The following is a 17,793-nucleotide window of genomic DNA, read 5'->3' on the forward strand; positions in this document are numbered from 1 at the left end:
TCCCCCCCCCGCAAGACGGAGTCTTACTCTGTTGCCCAGGCTGGAATGCAGTGGCCTGATTTCGGCTCATGAGAAAGAATAAATAAGGTTTTATTTTTATTATTATTATTTTATATTTTATTTCAATAGTTTTTGGGGTACAGGGTTATTGCTTACATGGTAAGTTCTTTAGTGGTGATTTATGAGATTTTAGTGTACCATTACCCGAACCGTGTACATTGCATCCAATGTAGGCACTAAGTTTTATGGTTGTTTATGATGCAGCAACAGATAATTGATGCATTTATTATGGCCTACCAGCCCTTTCATGATCTGGCTCCCACCTGCTTTCCTTCCTCCCCTCCCTCCTGCTCCCTCTCCTTCTGCTACAGCCCACTGTCTTCAAACAATCCAAGCTCCACCTGGAACATCTTCCCCCAAATAGCCACAAGACTCACTCATTACAGCCCCAGTGTGGCACTGACTATACCTTTATCCTGCCTCCCTCTTCTCCACAGCACATACCACCACCAAACATATGCATTGGTTTGCTTTGTGTATCTAGTAATTTTTTATTGAATGCTGGACATTGTTGAGTATCTCTCCCAATAGATAGGAAGCTCCATGTGGGCGGAGACCGTGTCTGCCTCATTTGCAGCTGTGTACCAGATGCTAAAACCATGCCTGGTCCATAACAAGTATTCAATTAATATTTGTTGAATGAGTTGAATATTCATCTTCAAGTGGACTCAGAACCCCACTTGAGGAGCATCAGGAATACATACTTCCTCCTCTGCTCCAGGAGCCCATAAAATGGTACCTAGGCATTCAGAAGCTATTCCAATCTAGTCCTCATGCCACAGCCCAGGACCTGCGCTCATTCACCTCTTTGTCCCTCCTGTCACTCCTCTCTAGTCACTGCATACACTCTTGACATGCGGTTGCCCCTGTTGTCAACACAATTGAGCCCAGCTCCACTGAGAAGTGGGTAGGAAACCACCACCTTAGGGAAGCTATGGTAGGTTTGCTTGGACACGGAGATGTTAGAACTCTTAGCTCTTCATCTATGCAGCCTCTCTCCACCTGGGCATGCCAGTGTGGCCAAATGATCTTGATTAGCTATAGTTTCAACAAACAGCCTCCAGCTGTCACCAGAACCACCTTGTCCTCCAGCTCTCATACTCTATTGCAGGGATTAGCTTATTGGGACTGACTCTGCCTTCTCTCAGAGTAAATTCTGTCTTTGGTAGACCCTCAATCCTCCTACCCCCTGCTATAAGGCTTCCACGGGCGGAGTTGCCCCCAGACTGCCACTGAAGACTGGGTATGTCTGAATCCCGGTCACTCCCAACATTGAAAATATTTTCTAGGAATGTCTTTAGTCCTCAAGTCAATCTAGAAATACAAATTAATACTAGGATGTAAATACAATTGTTAGTATCTAACAACCATTGTTTAGTGGTTGTTTATGGTGCAGCAACTTAGGCATGTAAGCAATAACCCTGTACCCCAAAAACTATTGAAATAAAAATAAAATAATAATAATTAAAATAAAACCTTATTGTTTCTCAGAGTGTCCAAATAGAATAATATTGAAAATTAAAGACTCAGAAAAATAAATTTTTTGTTTTTTTTGTGAAACAGAATCTCACTCTGTTGCCCAGGCTGGAGCGCAGTGGCATTATCTTGGCTCACTGCAACCTCCACCTCCCGGTTTCATGCAATTCTTATACCTCAGCCACCTGAGTAGCTGGGATTACAAGCGCACACCACCACGCCCAGCTAATTTTCGTATTTTTAGCAGAGATGGGTTTTGCCGTATTGCCCAGGATGGTCTCAAACTCCTGGCCTCAAGTGATCCACCCACCTCGGCCTCCCAAAGTGCTAGGATTACAGGCATGAGCCACCATGCTTGGCCCAGAAAAAAATTTTTATTTCTGATTCCAACATCTTCACCAAAATATTTTGGTTAATATTCATTTGCATTTCCTGCCAGTCATTCTTTCATATGCACATTTGTTTACAGGCATGTCATGTAGTCTGTTTACACTGTGCACCTGTGCATTTGGTTTTTTGTTTTTTTTGGGGTTTTGAGACGAGTCTCACTCTGTCACCCAGGCTGAAGTGCAGCAGCATGATCTCGGCTCACTGAAACCTCCGCCTCCCAGGTTCAAGCGATTCTCCCGCCTCAGCCTCCCGAGTAGCTGGGATTACAGGCACGCACCACCACACCTGGCTAATTTTTGTATTTTTAGTAGAGACGGGGTTTCACCATGTTGGTCAGGCTGGTCTCAAACTGCTGACCTCATGATCCACCTGCCTCGGCCTCCCAAAGTGCTGGGATTACAGGCGTGAGCCACCACGCCTGGCCTCTGCACATTTGTTTCATTTAACATAATAGCAGAATTAATTTTCCACGTTGTTGATAGGCTCCAGAACCAACTTGAATTGTACACTTAAAATTGGCCTATTTTGTATGATGTGTAAGTCACACATCGATAAAGCTGTTAAAAGCCAGGCTCAGTGGCTCACCTCTGCAGTCCCAGTGCTTTGCGAAGTAGAGGCGGCAGGATCACTTGAGGACAGGAGTTTGAGACCAGCCTGGGCAACATAGTACAAACCCATCTCTGCCCAAAAAAAAAAAAAAGAAAAAAAAAAGAAGGCCAGGTATGGTGACTCACACCTGCAATCCCAGCAGTTTGGGAGGCCAAGGCAGGCGGATCACTTGAGGTCAGGAGTTCAAGACCAACCTAGCCAACATGGTGAAACCCTGTCTCTGCTAAAAATTACAAAAATTAGCCAGGCATGCACCTGTAATCCCAGCTACTTGGGAGGCTGAAGCAAAAGAATCACTTGAACCAGGGAGGCAGATGTTGCAGTGAGCCGACGTCATGCCACTATACTCCAGCCTGGGCAACAGAGCAAGACTCAAAAAAAAAAAAAAAAAAAAAGAAAGAAAGAAAAATTACCTGGGTGTGGTGATGCACAACTGTAGCCCCTACTGAGGAGGCTGAAATGGGAGGTTTGCTTCAGCCCAGGAGATTAAGGCTGTGGTGATCATACCACTGCACTCCAGCCTTAGTGAAAGAGAAAGACCCCCCTCTCAAATAAATTAATAAATCTGTTAAAAATAAATACATGTATATTTTTGAGACAGGGTCTCACTCTATCACCCAGGCCGGAGTCCAGTGGTACCATCACAGCTCACTGAAGCCTCATGCTCCTGGGCTTAACTGATCCTCCCATCTCAGCCTCCTGAGTAGCAGGGACTACAGGTGTGTGTCAACACACCAAGCTAATTTTTTTTTTTTTTTTTTTTTTAAGAGACGGGTTTTTCACTATGTTGCCCAGGCTGGTCTCAAACTCCTGGGCTCAAGCAATCCCCCCACCTTGGCCTCCCAAAGTCCTGGGATTACAGGGAGGTGTGTGAACCACCACACCCAGCCAAAAATGTAAATAAATATTTTTTTAATATAAGTGGGAGAAAGATGGCCAATGTTAAAGAAAGGCATTGAGAGGAGCTTGGGCTAGCACAGTGCTGGGCTGGAGCAGAAGGGAGAGGAGAGGAGGCATCTGGTCAGAGTGGAGCCGAGGATCCTCCAAGGCAACTGTGGGCAAGGCAGCTGGGATGAGGGGAGGGGCAGTATGCTGGACAGGCAGTTTGGCCTTTAAGGAAGGTGACGTGGGGTGCAGAGTGAAAGGGGAGAGCCCCAGCTCAGGGACCAGGCTTAGGTTACACAGATTAAATCCTGGTTCCTTCCTCTTTCACGGTGAGAACTTGGGCCAGGACTTTACCTCCTTGAACCTCAGTTTCTCCATCTGTAGGATGGGATTGTAATGGCCCTTCCTTCCAGGGCTATTGGAGGACCCAGGAGGCCCACAGTGGACCGTCAGGAACAGGAGCCCGGTCTCAGTCACTATTCCACGGGGATGTTCCACAGCATCAAGGAAGCTAGTCAAGGCACATAAAAAGTGCCTGACTGGCTGGGCGTGGTGGCTCACACCTGTAATCCCAGTACTTTGGAAGGCCGAGGTGGGCAGATCACCTGAGGTCAGGAGTTCAAGACCACCCTGGCCAACATGGCGAAACCCTGTCTCTACTAAAAATATAAAAATTAGCTGGGCGTGGTGGCGGGCACCTATAATCCCAGCTACTTGGGAGGCTGAGGCAAGAGAATCACTTGAACTCGGGAGGCAGAGGTTGCAGTGAGCCAAGATCGTGCCACTGCACTCTAGCCTGGGCGACAGGGCGAGAATCTGTCTCTAAATAAATAAATAAATACATACTGCCTGATCTTGCCAGGCTTACACCTGTAATCCCAGTACTTTGGGAGTCCAAGGCCGGTGGATCAGTTGAGCCCAGGAGTTCAAAACAAGCCTGGACAACATAGTGAAACTCCATCTCTTCCAAAAATATAAAAATTAGCCAGCCGTGGTGGCACACACCTGTGATCCCAGCTACTCAGGAGGCTGAGGCAGGAGGATCATTTGAGCCTGGGAGGTCCAGGCTGCAGTGAGCCATGATTGTGCCACTGCATTTTAGCCTAGGCAACAGAGTGAAACCCTGTCTCAAAAAAATAAAAATCCTGGCCAGGCACAGTGGCTCATACCTGTAACCCCAGCATTTAGGGAGGCTGAGGTGGGTGGATCACCTGAGGTCAGGAGTTCGAGACAAGCCGGGCCAACATGGTGAAACCCCATCTCTAAAATTTGTAAAATTTGTAAAAATACAAAAATTAGCCAGGCGTGGTGGCACATGCCTGTAATCCCAGCTACTCGGGAGGCTAAGGCAGGAGAATTCCTTGAACCCAGGAGGCGGAGGTTGCAGTGAGCCGAGATCGTGCTGCTTCACTCTAGCCTTGCAACAAGAGCAAGACTCCTTCTCAAAATAAATAAATAAATAGGCCAAGCATGGTGGCTCACACCTGTAATCCCGGCACTTTGGGAGGCCGAGGTGGGCAGATCACGAGGTCAGGAGTTCGAGACCAGCCTGGCCAACATGGTGAGACCCCATCTCTACTAAAACTACAAAAATTATCTGGGCGTGGTGGTGCATGTGTGTAATCCCAGCTACTCAGGAGGATGAGGCAGGAGAATTGCTTGAACCCAGGAGTCAGGGATTGCAGTGAGCCGAGATCCCACCACTGCCCTCTAGCCTAGGTGACAGAGCAAGACTCTGTCTCAGAAAATTAATTAAATTAAAATTTAAAAAAGAAAAATTAAAAACCTGCCTTGACGTGTGCATGGGGCTGACAGCTCAGAAGGCGCCCTCTCCTCCTTACTTATGCCATTGGAGCCTCACAACCATCACGGAGAGGAAAGGAGGTAGAATGAGCAACCCATTTTTCAGGTGAGGCAGCACAGACTTGTGTTTGAATCGTGGCTCTGTCACTTCCTAACCCCTGACTCGGAGTGACTTTCCTTAGCATCGGACTGGCCTCCATATCCTCGGCTATAAAACCAGTATAACATTAGGGCTCACCTTACTTGTGAATATCAAGGGGAATACATGCTGTGCATGGTTTTGTGCTAGAACCAGTATTCAGTAAGGTCTCAGTAAATACCCAGGGTTGGGGAGGGGAGGGGAGGAGGGAGCAGTTCCCGATAGCCGGAGTCCAGGTGAATTCAGATGCTGTTGGTACCCACCCTCTCCCCACTGCCCCCGAAGTTCACCAGCGGCTACAGTAGAAAGTTTCCAGCAGGCTGACAGCATCCTCCCTCTAGCCCCTCTTGTACTTATCAGGTTTGTTATTTCCTGTATTTTATGATGTTTTCACATCCTGGGGCCTTGCTAATCCTGGAGAGACTGCTCCTCCTGGGGCTGGCTAATCCCTAGAGCTAGCAAACAACGTGCCTGCAAACCTGCCTTTCATGTACAAACCAATCCAGAGCCTGTGTACCCAAGCATCTCCTTCCTCTAACTCTTACACCCCAAGTCAGGATTTCCCCTGCCCTAAATCAATCCAGGGCCATTTCCCAGACAACTAGAAGCCACCCCTAACAGCCCAGAGCCTGCCAGAATTCTCAAACTAGCCATCCCAAACTTGTTGAAATGCACCTACCCTCCCTTACCCACACACACACACACACACACACACACACACACACAAACTTGGATCAGTACCCATCTGCTCATGGAGAACTCCCTATCCAACTCCAGCAGCTATCAACACTCCCAGAAAATCCAGTTTCCTACCCAAGTGGAAGAATGAGGAGCTACTAACCCTGAAAGCTGAAAAAATGGCTTACATTTGTCCCCATTTATTCTCCTTAAGAAACACATTTATAGGCCGGGTGAGGTAGCTCACCCGTAATCCCAGCATTTTGGGAGGCCTAGGCGGGAGGATTGATTGAGACTGGCCTGGGAGACATGGCGAAACCCCATCTCTACAGAAAACACACACACACACACACTAGCCTGGTGTGGTGGTGCATGCCTGTGGTCTCAGCTACTCAGAGGCTGAGGCAGGAGGATGACTTAAGCCTAGGAGGTTGAGGCTGCAGTGAACCCAGAATTGTGCCACTGCACCTCAGCCTGGGTGAAAGAGTGAGACCTTGTCTCAAAAAAAAAGAAAGAAATGCATTTATAATAACATTTTGCTTTTTGTGTTTAATAATCCTTTATCTAAATTTGCCTGATTAGAGGGAGTCACAGATGACCTAGGAGCTGCCAGCAGGCGGGGGTACCTGGGAAGGAGGCCTAAAGCACAGGAGGACAAAGCGGGTGTTAAGGTCCTGTTGCCTCCTGGCCCCAAAGCTTCCACTGTCCTCCCAAGTGCTGGCATCAGGCCGTCCCCAGTCTGAGACAGCCTCCTTTCCACTCCCCACAACCCAGCCAGGCGTCTCCTCCTGCAGCTCAGTGCAGACTCAGCCAGATGCAGCTTACCTTCCATCTTCACACTTTTGCTGCCACCCCCTGAAACAGCCCCTGCCCATCTCCGATCTTGAAAGCAAAGAGCATGGGGAACACAGGCTCAGAGCCCAGGACTCAGCCTGCTCCGAACCTCAGGACGCCAGCTCAAACCAGCCCACCTGGTGCGGCTGCTGTCAGCTCCACCTGGATCCAGAAGCTCCTGGCTGCATGGAGGAGGCCAGAGGGCCTTGGCCGCCTGAAGCCAGGAGCCACGGGCTGCCAGCCAGGTGCTGAGCTGATCTGCACGCCTCTCAGGCTGGGGAAAGGGCTCGTCTGGGGTCAGTGCAATCGATATCTCATCTGCAGCTCTCCTAGCGGAAGTGATGGCTATTGGAACATGGTAATGGGTGTTGTCTAGTGGAAGAGACTAATCTTCCCAGCTGTGGAGGGCTCTGCAGGTGGCCCACGCGCCAGCAGGCTCCGCTCAGAGACTCACTGCTGTCACTGCCACCGCTGATGGGGCTATCGAGGCAGGTTCTTTTTTTTTTTTTAAGCCCACATCCAGTGACGTATCAAATCAAGGCATATTTAAAGCCACAGCAGCCTTGTGTCATGCTGGTGTCCATCCTGGTCTTCCTGGCACCTTCCTGGCACAAAGCCCCAGAGCTGATCCTGACCCATTCCTTCCCAGCACAGGTGGGGATACCAAGGTCAGTGATTTGCCCAAGCCCATGGAATCAACTGGAAGAGGGCCAGGATGAAACTCTGGTCTCCAGACTCCCCAACCAGCATCACACAGAACACTGACTATGACCAACCCATGGCCAGGGGCCTAACTTGGCCCTTAGGTATGCCAGGGTTTCTATTGGTCGGCTCAATGCTTCTTGAAAAAAACTAGAATGCAAATACCATCGGTATATTGGCTACAGTCCTCACCACTCCCTAATGTCTCACACTCAGCCAGCTTCACTCACTCTGTCATCTATCTGATCTTGGATCAGTAAAACTGAGGTCTCCACATAATGGGGTGAGGAGAAAGGGAATCAGCCCCCTCCCCTGGAGGGTGGGACTCCAGATCTGGTCTCCTTGTGCCGGCTCACAGGCCATGGAGCCTGGCAGGCTGTGTGCCTTGCTGCCCACTGCTGTGGATGATGCTCATTGCACATTTCGGTAAATATTAACTAAGCAGCTGCTATATGCCAGGCCCCAGGACTCATCAGCCCAGTTAGCCAAAGCCCTTTATTTTTTATTTCATTTTGAGACAGGTTGTCACTCTGTCACTCAGGCTGGAGCGCAGTGGCGCGATCATAGCTCACTGCAGCTTCGAACTCCCGGATTCAAATGATCCTCCTGCCTCAGCCTCCTAAGTAGCTGGGACTACAGGTGTGCACCACCATGCCCAGCTAGAAGCCCTTTATTTTAATGGCTTCATGTGCTGCTCCTTTACGGAGCCCTCCCAGAAGTTAGCAGTAAGCACTACCCTCTCGTGGTGGAATTCCAAACACCTGTTACCTCGAGCAGCTTGACGTCTCGGGAAGCGACTGAACTGACTCTGCCATGAGCTTGCAGGGTTCCTTAGGCCAGAACCTTGGGCAGGGCTCTGAATATTTCTGGGCCTAGCTTTCTCCAAATGTAAAACAAAAGACTTGAACTCCATGACCCCTTAAGAAGGTAGATTCCCGCCGGGCGCGGTGGCTCACGCCTGTAATCCCAGCACTTTGGGAGGCCGAGGCGGGCGGATCACAAGGTCAGGAGATCGAGACCACGGTGAAACCCCGTCTCTACTAAAAATACAAAAAATTAGCCGGGCGCGGTTGCGGGCGCCTGTAGTCCCAGCTACTCGGGAGGCTGAGGCAGGAGAATGGCGTGAACCCGGGAGGCGGAGCAGTGAGCCGAGATCGCGCCACTGCACTCCAGCCTGGGCGACAGAGCGAGACTCCGTCTCAAAAAAAAAAAAAGGTAGATTCCCTTTCTTTTCAAACGTCCTTTTTAAAATTTGTGCAATTTTGAAAGCCCCTCCAGTATTCTCCTCTGTGAGGTTTCCAGGGGCAGGGAGGGGTGGGCCCTGCTGGTAAGACCCCATGGGAGGGCTGGGAGGGGGCAGGCCATAGAATTTGAGACAAGTGGTTTCAGCCCACCTCTCAGAGTTCTGGATCGGCTTGGGCATGCCGATACAAAAAGGACTCGGGGCTGATTTCCTTTGTGACTTTTGAAATGGCGGAGTGGTGTGCACTAGAAGTGGGTGTTTCTTGATAAATGGGCAGATTCCTAAATCTGGAACCTCTCTGAGTCCGGGGCCTAGAAATCCACCTGTTTCACAAGCTGCCTGAGTGATTCTGATGCTCGCTGAAATTTGAAGAACACAGGCCTGGAGAGATGGAGGCCCATGGCATTCACAGAAGCTGATGCCCCATGACCAGGCTCCAGGGTGGTTCCCAGGATCTAGGCGGGTTGAGTATCTGCATGTTTAGCCAGGACCAGCTGTGCAGTTGCTGCCCACTCAGGCCTCCCCCACCCATAAGCCCACAATCACCAGCCTCCCCGGAAAAGACGATCACAGTTGCCACAGTCTCCAAGGGGTCCCTGCAGAGCCACAGGTATTCTGGGGAGCCAAGTGGTCACAAGCCCCAGTTAGAACGCAGGCAGAACTGGAGCGTGCCAATGACTCCATCTCTGAGTCTCAGTTTCCTCATCTGTAAAGTGGGCCCAATAATAGTACTTAGCTTACAGGGTTGCCCTGAGGAATACATTATGCACATAAAAATCTTAAAACAGGGCAGACACCGGGTAACGGTTCCACAAATGAGAACTTTTGTCCTATTGCTACTGATTATCACCATTCTGCCCTGACCCCATTGTATTAGTCTGTTTTCACACTGTTCTAAAGAAGTACCTGAGACTGGGTAATTTATAAAGAAAAGAGATTTAATTGACTCACAGTTCTGCATGGCGAGGGAGGCCTCAGGAAACTTACAATCATGGCAGAAGGCGGAGAGGAAGCAAAGCACGTCTTACGTGGTGGCAGGGGAGGAGAGAAGCGGGTATTCCCACACATTTTCAAACCATTAGATCTCATTAGATCTCGTGAGAACTCACTTACTATCACGAGAACAGCTGGGAGAAACCACGCCATGATCCAATCACCTCCCACTAGGTCCCTCTCTCCACACATGGGGATTACAATTCAAGATGAGATTTGGGTGGGGACACAGAGCCAAACCAAATCACCCATGCACTGGCGTCTTCCTCCAGCCCCTCCCCCACACCCTGACCCTGGAGTGATGGCAGGCACCCGTTGTTACTAATCACGACACAACCCCCACCCCCACTGGGCTTGCAGGGACCCAGCCAGCCACTCAGTTAAGATGGTAATGAAGCAGCTGTGAAACAGGAGGCCTTTCCATCTGGGATCCCAGCTGACCTGACTCCTGCCTGAGGTTGGGGTATCTGCTGTGTGGATGCTGCCCCCACCCCCCACCCGCCCCGGCCCAGCTGTTTATTCGTGGTGTGATGATGGCTCAGGCTCACTGCAATCTCAGCCTCCTGGGCTCAAGTTATCCTCCCACCTCAGCCTCCCCAGTAGCTGGGACTACATGTGTGCACCACCACCACGCCTGACTGATTTGTTTTAGTTTTGGTAGAGATTAAGTTTTACTATGTTGCCCAGGCTGGTCTCAAACTCCTGAGTCAAGTGATCCTCCCGCCTCATCCTCTCAAAGGCCTGCGATTAGAGGCGTGAGCCACGGCGCCCAGCTGCAATCACTTATTTATGTCTGTGTTAACCTGCTCGCAGGCCCGGCTCCCGCCTCATTTGCCTCCGTGGTGGCAGCCCCCACCCTTGGGCGCCAATGATAGGGTGGAGTGGGGGTGTGTGTGTGGCGAGATAGAAGTAGAAGTTCTTTTTTTGGGGGGGGGGGGACAGAGTCTCGCTCTGTCGCCCGGGCTGGAGCGCAGTGGCGCGATCTCGGCTGCACTGCAAGCTCCGCCTCCCGGGTTCACGCCATTTTCCTGCCTCAGCCTCCTGAGTAGCTGGGACTACAGGCGCCCGCCACAGCGCTCGGCTAATTTTTGTATTTTTAGTAGAGATGGGGTTTCAGGCCGGGCGCGGTGGCTCAAGCCTGTAATCCCAGCACTTTGGGAGGCCGAGACGGGCGGATCACGAGGTCAGGAGATCGAGACCATCCTGGCTAACACGGTGAAACCCCGTCTCTACTAAAAAATACAAAAAACTAGCCGGGCGCGGTGGCGGGCGCCTGTAGTCCCAGCTACTCGGGAGGCTGAGGCAGGAGAATGGCGTGAACCCGGGAGGCGGAGCTTGCAGTGAGCTGAGATCCGGCCACTGCACTCCAGCCTGGGCGACAGAGCCAGACTCCGTCTCAAAAAAAAATAAAAAAAAGAGAGATGGGGTTTCACCGTGGTCTTGATCTCCTGACCTTGTGATCCGCCCACCTCGGCCTCCCAAAGTGCTGGGATTACAGGCGTGAGCCACCGCGCAGGGCCAGAAGTAGGAGTTCAATGCCCCCTTCCCCTTCCTCTGGATGGTAGTGGCGGAGGGCAACGCTCTACAGCTGTGGGTGAGATGATGCGGCCCTAGAAAAGCTCTGGGAAGAAGTACGCAAGGGCTACAGTCCTGGCCGCTCCTCCCACTCCCTACGTGACTTGGGAAGGGGCTTGACTCCACCTTGGAGGGGCAGGGACACCTGATTCATTCAGAAATTGTTGATTACACTTGCCCTTTGTGAACTGGGGATATGGAGATGGAGGAAACAAACCAGCTCCCGGGTGTGCTGAGGGAGGGAACATCTGGAGAGGGGAGTCAGGGGGGCCTCCCAGGAGGGACAGCGAGAGCAGCCCTGTGAAAAGTGCAGGGAAGGGCATTCCAGGCAGAAGGAACAGCATGTGCAAAGGCCAGAGGGTCAAGGAACCAAAGAGAGTTGGCTCAGGAGAGAGAGAAGAAGAAGGGGCTGGAGAGGTGGGCAGGGCTGATTCTAAGACACCTGGGAAGCTGTGGGTGCCTGAAGTGATGGAGAAAAGCCAGGTCAAGTGGCAGCCAGGGAACTCCAGGACCCAGGAGTCCTGCTCTCAGAGATCCCAGGCCCCTCAGCCCCACCCTCCCTAACCTCATGGACCTGGGGCTCAGTGAGGTTCATGGCGCCGCTCCTGGGAGCAGCTGACCCTGTGCACCCTGGTGAGCCCCTGAGGGGAAGCCACTCACCAGGGACTGGGGTCCCCACTCCTTCCGAGCCCTCTCAACAAGGCGGCTTTGTCTGGCAGCCCCAAGGACCCCCACGCTCCTCCCCAGGCCCCCTACAGCGGCCTGTGCAGAGTTCTGAATGGAGGCTTTATCTGCATCCCAGGCCAGATTGCTGGGAAGTGAGTGGCCGGGGCTGGCACATGGGGCCAGGCAGCAGCGGCAGCCCTGACTCCTGGGGCTGCAGACACAGAGAGAGCCCAGGACAAAAGGGTGCCCTGGGGAATCAGCCCTGCCCCAGAGAAAGACAAGAGGACTACACAGGTGCCCCTGCACCCCCTCCTCTCCCCTGCAATCTGGTCACTCTATCGCAGTGGTCAGTGACACAGCCTTTTGTGCAGCCCCTGCCCCAGGGGAGAAGGAGGCAGGTAAGGCAGGGCTGCTTGTAATTGGACCTCCGCCTTTTGTGCAGCCCCTGCCCCAGGGGAGAAGGAGGCAGGTAAGGCAGGGCTGCCTGTGATCGGGCCTCCTGAGGCCTGCTTCCCGATCCCTTTCTCTGGTCCTGGGAAGCTTTGGGAGGGTGGGAACCGTTTGTCAAGTACGGCACCTTTCCAAATGAAAAGGAGCTTCAGGAAAGATTGATGCCCTAAGCCACCACTGGGCCAACTGGAGAGAATGAAAAGCAGAAAGAAGAAAGGCCAGAAAGGTTGGTATTTCTGAGCCACCTCTTCCTGGGTGCGCAGAATGTGGTGCCTCTCAGCCGGGTTTCTGCCACCCTGCTTAGCCCTGGTTAATGTGGATAATGGCAACAATGATGTACTCCAAGTGCCTCTATGGCGATTACCTCTACCATCTACAATGACCCTTTGTGGCAAGAAGCAGCAACCCCATTTTACAGCGACAGGTACAGAGGCCCAGAGAGACTAAACCACCTGCCCAAAGCCACGCGAGAGGCCCAGCCAGGATTCAAACCCAGGATCGTCTGATGACAGAGCCCCGGCCTTGAACATTGTGCCTCGCAGCTTGGCTGGGTCCCCCCATCTGCCAACGCTGTGTCCAGAAGCCCCACATCAGCTCTGTCCTGGCTGCGGACATCCTGGATGTAAGAGGTGGGAGGAACCCCAGCCATCACCTCTACAAAAAATTTAAAAATTAGGCCGGGTACAGTGGCTCACACCTGTAATCCCAGCATTTTGGGAGGCTGAGGCAGGCAGATCACTTGAGGTCAGGAGTCCAAAACTAGACCAGCCAACATGGTGAAACCCCATCTCTACGAAAAGTACAAAAAAAAAAAAAAAGTCAGACATGGTGGCGTGCACTTGTAGTCTCAGCTACTTAGGAGGCTGAGGCAGGAGGATCACTAGAACCAGGGAGGCAGAAGTTGCAGTGAGCTGAGATTGTGCCATTGCACTCCAGCCTGGGCAACAGAGCAAGACTCCATTAAAAAAAAAAAAATTAAAAATTAGCCAGGCATGGTGGCACACACCTGTAGTACCAGGTACTCAGGAGGCTTAGGTGGGAGGATTGCTTAAGCCCAGGAGGTCGAGGCTGCAGTGAGCTGTGTTCTCACCACTGCACTCCAGCCTGGGTGACAGAGCGAGACTCTCTCAAAAAATAAAAAGGTAGTTTATGAACATGACTGAACTGTACACTGAAAGATGGTTAAGATGGTAAATTTTATGTTATGCATATTTAGCCACAATTTAAATTTTTAAATGTTCAAACTTAAAGAAAAAAGTGAGTCTAGCCAGTATTCGAGAAGCGCTAAACCAAGTGACACCAGCCCAAGTCTCTCTGATGCAGTGAGAATTTGTGGGATGAAATGGAAGAAAATGAAAAGGAGGATACATTTAGGCCAGGCACGGTGGCTCATACCTGTAATTCCAGTAATTTGGGAAGCCGAGGTGGGTAGATCACCTGAGGTCAGGCATTCGAGACCAGCCTGGCCAACATGGTGAAACCCCTTCTCTACTAAAAATATAAAATATTGGCCGGGCGCGGTGGCTCAAGCCTGTAATCCCAGCATTTTGGGAGGCCGAGACGGGCGGATCACGAGGTCAGGAGATCGAGACCATCCTGGTTAACACGGTGAAACCCCGTCTCTACTAAAAAATACAAAAAACTAGCCGGCCGAGGTGGCGGACGCCCGTAGTCCCAGCTACTCGGGAGGCGGAGGCAGGAGAATGGCGTGAACCCGGGAGGCGGAGCTTGCAGTGAGCTGAGATCCGGCCACTGCACTCCAGCCTGGGTGACAGCGCGAGACTCCGTCTCAAAAAAAAAAAAACAAAAAAAACAAAAACATTAAAATATTAGCTGGGTGTCGTGGTGGGCGCCTGTAATCCCAGCTACTCAGGAAGCTGAGGCAGGAGAATCACTTGAACCCGGGAGGCAGAGGTTGCAGTGAGCTGAGATCGTGCCATTGCACTCCAGCCTGGGCAACAAGAGTGAAACTCCGTCTCAAAAAAAAAAAAAAAAAAAAAAAGAAGATACATTTATCACAGCGGGTGCAATGTTCAGCCCAAATCATCTTTTGGGCCACCAGTCATGCCTGTTGCATTTGGGAAATGCCAGTCATTGCACAAATGGGGAGACTGAGGCCCATAGAGAAGGGCACACCCTGATGCAGGGCCAGTCACAGTCACGCCCAGGCTGGAACCTGGGGCTGCCAGCCTCTGGTTGTGCCGCACCCCAGGGGGCCACAGGTGGCCCAGCAAGGAGTTAATGCCGCTGGGAGGACAGCGAGGCGCCCCCTGGATCTTGCCTCCCAACCCCAGGAAAGAGGGTAAAGGCGAAGGAAGAAATGGCTGGTTGTCTCCCACACTGTGTGCCCTCAGTCCATCTGGGTTGGGCACCAGGGACTGGGCAGGTGTGCAGGCTTTACTTCCTGCAGACCCCAGGAGGGCTGTGGCATCGGGAGGGAGACTGAGGCTGCCTGGCCGAGGGGAAGTGGGATGGTGACAGCAGCTGCGTTGATGGCTCAGCCCCAGGCACTGCGCCTGAGCTCATCTCAGTCAAACTTCTAACACTCATAGAGACACAGGCTGGGAAACTGGAGCTCAGAGAAAAATCACTTGCAAGTCAGGGGCAGAGATGGGATTTGAACCCAGGTCTGTGACTCTAGGCCCTGCAGGGAAGTGCCTAGGAAGATGGTGGGGGCACGCAAGGAATCATTGCAACCAAACCAGCTCCCCTTCTGGCCCCGCACTGAAGCCATGTGAGCTTTCTGTAACACAGTTGCATCTTATTCCTCCCTCCCTTGCATGAGCCGAAGCCCTCCTGGGGCTCTTTAAAGTGTGATGCTGGTCCCTGGCCACCTCTGGAGCCCTGTCCCCACCTGTCTGGACTCCTTTTGGATTTTGTCCCCCAGCTAGACTGACCCATTTACAGCCCCTCAAAAGCTCTGCCACCTGCAAACCAGGCCACCTGGGCCCAGGCTGAGCCCAGTCTTCCCCATCATCAAAGTCTACACCCGCAAGGACAGAATATGGAACATGTAGGGTGCACACTGTAAAGTGCGGTGCCCCCGCTACATGACGACAAGGGACAGCAGATCAAACCCAGCCTGGCTGCAGCTTGTGAACGCTAAGAATCCAGCCGCTCAGACCGTGGTCTCTCACTTCCCTGGCATGCCCTTCACTGCTTCCTCCCACCCCGTCCTCACTGTCCCTACTGTCCCCAGGGGAGGCCGGTCCACCCTCAGATTTACTAGGGCATGTTAAGACACAGTTTGAAGCCATCTCCGAGGTCATGGGGTCATGGCAGTTTCCCATCGATCTATTTGTCCCTCCCTTGGCTGGAGCCCTTTGCCCCCACTGGCCCCCAGAGCCATATCAACTTCAGCAGTTTCTCCCAAGGCCCAAGGAGCCAAAACACAGGGCAGGGCCTTAAAACACAGCCAGCGGGCGATTTACCAGCTGGGCTGCCCAACCCCTGACCTCCAGAGGAGATGTAATGCATCTCCCTGGTTTAGCCGGATCAATGGTGCTGTGAAAAACAGCTCCATGTGGGCCAGTTGGGACAGGAGGGAGACACCCCTGCCACCAGAAATCCCACCCGGACAGCTGCAAAGCCAGCCTCTGCGCACACCCATGGCCCCAGGACCTCGCTGGGCTCACCCACTGTTTCACTGAAATGTCTCAGGCAGGAGCTGGGATTACTGAGTTCAGCCCCTAGAATTCGGGTGGGGAAACTGAGGCTGGGGGACTTCGCAAAGTCACAGAGCAAGTTCAGGGAAGTCTCCAGTTTCCCCAGGGGGAACTCCCCCTGCTCAGCTTCTCCCTTCTCCTGTGGGCAAAGGTGGCAGTGGCCAGTCTGGTGGGCCAGTCGTGTCTTTGGGGGTATCATAGGTCCCTGCAAGGCCAAGCTTGGCTGTACCGCAGCCTCTGGGCAGGACCAGTGGACCCAGTGTGCCTCTAAGGCGGGACTCCCTGCCTTTGACTGTGTGGGGCAGAAACTCCACCTTCAACACAGCGTCCTGCCTAAGTCACAACCTCCCGACAAGGGCAGAGGCCAGAGGCACCAAGCCGCCCCATGCTGGGACCCCCTTGCTCCCCAGAAAGCACAGTAGCCCATATTTAGGGAGGAAGGTTAACAAGAAAAGGAGGGCGCTGCATCCAAATTCTCCTCGGTCCTCCTGTGACCCCCCCACCCCTAGCCTGAGCCAGCAGGAAGAGCAGGCTGCTCTACAGCCTCCTGCCTTCGAGCAGCGGCCATAGACCCACAGAGGTCGCTGGGAGCTCACTAGAAAGACAGAATCTGGCCCCTTTCCTTCAGACCTACTGACCACAGCCTGCATTTTAACAGCTGATCCATGTGATCGCCAAGATTGAGAGTGCTGGTGTTTAGAACCTCCCGGAGTGAAATGAGAAGGGGTGAGTGTGCGTGTGTGTGTGTGTGTGTGTGTGTGTGTGTGTGTGTACACTTTAAAATCTTTACCCTAAAGAAAGGACCTGAGAAGAAGAGGGAAGGTGGGAAGGGAGGGAGGAAAAAGGAAGGTAGAATGGAAGGGAGGAAAAAAAAGATACCCTGCAGATGTCCAAAAAGTATTTGAAGTAACTTCATTCACCTCCCATTCCTTCCTGCACATTTATTGAGCATCAAGGACATGCTAAGCACTGAACTGAGGGCTGGGGTAGAGCTGAGAGCAAAATGGGCGTGACCTCAGCCCCATGCACCCCTCCACCCCACGGCTTACGGTGACCTCGGCCCCATGCACCCTGCCACCACCCAGCTTACGGTGACCTCAGCCCCATGCACCCCACCACTGCACAGCTTACAGTCTCAAGCTATGTTGTCCAGAGCAGTAGCCCCACCACATGTGAGTACATGAAATGTGGCCAGTCCCCATTAAGATGTGCTGTGAGTGTTAAATACACACTGGATTTCAAAGACAGTGCAAACTGGCCAGGCACAGTGGCTCATGCCTGTAATCCCAACATTTTGGGGGACCGAGGCAAGAGAATTTCCTAAGCTCAGAAGTTTCAGACCAGCCTGAGCAACATGGCAAAACTCCGCCTCTACAAAAATACAAAAATTAGCCCAGCCTGTACTCCCAGCTACTCGGGAGGCTGAGGGGAGAGGATCATGTGAGCCCAGGAGGTCGAGGCTGCAGTGAGCTATGATCACACTGCCACTGCACTCCAGCCTGGGTAAGAGAGCAAGACCTTGTCTCAAAAAACAGTGCAAGCAAAAGAATGTAAAATAGCTCAGTTTTTATTCATTACATGCTGACATGATCATACTATGAATACATTGCATTAAACAAATTCAC

The sequence above is a fragment of the Macaca nemestrina genome, chromosome 14 (assembly GCF_043159975.1).
Source record: "Macaca nemestrina isolate mMacNem1 chromosome 14, mMacNem.hap1, whole genome shotgun sequence".
Taxonomy (NCBI): Eukaryota; Metazoa; Chordata; class Mammalia; order Primates; family Cercopithecidae; genus Macaca; species Macaca nemestrina.